The following is a 2,500-nucleotide window of genomic DNA, read 5'->3' as shown; positions in this document are numbered from 1 at the left end:
TATTCCTAGGCAGTCTCTCATCAAAGTGCTAACCATACCTAAACCTGCTAAGATTCAGAGATCGGGCATTGACTCTATTTTTTGGCAAAATTATTATATACTAAGTGAAAAATGTCCAAAAAGCTTACAGCACCTGGTATTCCCAGGCAGTCTCCCATCCATGTACTAACCAGGCCCAAACTTGTTAATATTCAGAGATCGGGCATTGACTCTATTTTTTGGCAAAATTATTATATACTAAGTGAAAAATGTCCAAAAAGCTTACAGCACCTGGTATTCCCAGGCAGTCTCCCATCCATGTACTAACCAGGCCCAAACCTGTTAATATTCAGAGATCGGGCATTGACTCTATTTTTTATTTTATTTTTTTTAATGAAAGATTGTTATATAATTCGTGAAATTTTTCAAACAGATTAAAGCACCTGGTATTCCCAGGCAGTCTCCCATCCATGTACTAACCAGGCCCAAACCTGCTAAGATTCAGAGATCGGGCATTGACTCTATTTTTTGGCAAAATTATTATATACTAAGTGAAAAATGTCCAAAAAGCTTACAGCACCTGGTATTCCCAGGCAGTCTCCCATCCATGTACTAACCAGGCCCAAACCTGTTAATATTCAGAGATCGGGCATTGACTCTATTTTTTGGCAAAATTATTATATACTAAGTGAAAAATGTCCAAAAAGCTTACAGCACCTGGTATTCCCAGGCGGTCTCCCATCCAAGTACTAACCAGGCCCAAACCTGCTTAGCTTCCGAGATCAGACGAGATCGGGCATAGCCAGGTTGGTATGGCCGTAAGCGAAGACAGCAGCAAAGAGAGCAGCAAAGAGAGGGCTATTTAAAGACCAGCCAATCTAATCGCCAGTACATTATATAAGTAGGAAAGAAAACCCAAAAGCTTAAAGCACCTGGTATTCCTAGGCAGTCTCTCATCAAAGTGCTAACCATACCTAAACCTGCTAAGATTCAGAGATCGGGCATTGACTCTTTTTTTTTTTTTTTTTTTTTAAATGAAAGATTATTATATAATTCGTGATATTTTCCAAAGAGATTAAAGCACCTGGTATTCCCAGGCAGTCTCTCATCAAAGTGCTAACCAGACCTAAACCTGCTAAGATTCAGAGATCGGGCATTGACTCTATTTTTTGGCAAAATTATTATATACTAAGTGAAAAATGTCCAAAAAGCTTACAGCACCTGGTATTCCCAGGCAGTCTCCCATCCATGTACTAACCAGGCCCAAACTTGTTAATATTCAGAGATCGGGCATTGACTCTATTTTTTGGCAAAATTATTATATACTAAGTGAAAAATGTCCAAAAAGCTTACAGCACCTGGTATTCCCAGGCGGTCTCCCATCCAAGTACTAACCAGGCCCAAACCTGCTTAGCTTCCGAGATCAGACGAGATCGGGCATAGCCAGGTTGGTATGGCCGTAAGCGAAGACAGCAGCAAAGAGAGGGCTATTTAAATTTAATTTTTAATTTTAATTTTGTTTCTTTTACTGTGCAGCAGGTGCATGGAGCTCTTAAAGCATTAGATCACAGAAAACCTCCTGGACCAGATTTAATAGAGCCTTACTTTTTGAAAAAGGCGGCTGATTTTGTTGCAGAGCCCCTTACAATTATTTTTAATCTGTCAATTCAAAAACAATGAAATACCATCAGTTTGGAAGTCAGCTTTTGTTACTCCCTTGTTTAAAGGAGGTGATCCAGCAGTTTTAACTAACTATCGACCTATATCTAATTTGTGTGTTTTGTCAAAAAATTTTAGAATCCCTTGTTTCAGACCAAATAAAAGAGTTTTTATACTCAAATGAACTCCTTTCTAAACTGCAGTCAGGCTTCAGGAAAAAGCACAGTACCATCACTGCTGTTACAAAAGTAATTAATGACATACTTGTCGCTCTTGATAGAAAGCAATTCTGTGCATCACTTTTTCTTGATCTGTCGAAAGCTTTTGACACAGTGGACCATGCTGTTTTAAAGCAAAGGCTTCTTTGTCTGGGATTGTCTGATTGTGTAGTTTCCTGGTTCATGAATTATCTGAGTGACAGGACTCAGTGCATTAAATGTGATGGTCTATGTTCTGCATTAGTGAAGGTCCAAAAGGGGGTGCCACAAGGCTCAATATTAGGTCCTCTATTGTTTATTATGTATATAAATGAACTAGGCCACAATATGTCAGATGCTAATATGCATTTCTATGCTGATGACACGATTATTTATTGTTTTGGATCATCCCCAGCTAAAGCGGTTGAGTCTTTGCAGAAAGCTTTTGATGTGGTTCAACGTACGCTTATGCAGCTTAAGCTGGTTCTCAATGCTGATAAGACCAAACTGATGCTGTTTAGAAATACTAAGAAGGTTTCTCAAGCTCCTCCTCCTGTGTTCACTTTGACTGGAAGTGTCATAGAGGTGGTTCATTCTTATAAGTACCTTGGTATCTGGCTTGATGATGCTCTCACTTTTAAGCCTCATATAGACAACCTTGTGAA

At 39.0% G+C, this 2,500-nt stretch overlaps 2 non-coding genes across 2 annotated transcripts; both read right to left on the bottom strand.

Annotated features, from left to right (window-relative positions):
- Positions 1-684: 684 nt before the first annotated feature.
- On the bottom strand, positions 685-803 carry LOC113104126 (5S ribosomal RNA). Its single transcript, XR_003291892.1, has one exon. It is a non-coding gene; the product is annotated as a 5S ribosomal RNA (ribosomal RNA).
- A 522-nt stretch (positions 804-1,325) lies between these two features.
- Positions 1,326-1,444, bottom strand: LOC113104114 (5S ribosomal RNA). Its single transcript, XR_003291881.1, has one exon. It is a non-coding gene; the product is annotated as a 5S ribosomal RNA (ribosomal RNA).
- Positions 1,445-2,500: the final 1,056 nt, after the last annotated feature.

This window comes from Carassius auratus, unplaced genomic scaffold, assembly GCF_003368295.1.
Source record: "Carassius auratus strain Wakin unplaced genomic scaffold, ASM336829v1 scaf_tig00217928, whole genome shotgun sequence".
NCBI lineage: Eukaryota > Metazoa > Chordata > Actinopteri > Cypriniformes > Cyprinidae > Carassius > Carassius auratus.
This window is presented reverse-complemented; position numbering and strand designations above follow the sequence as displayed.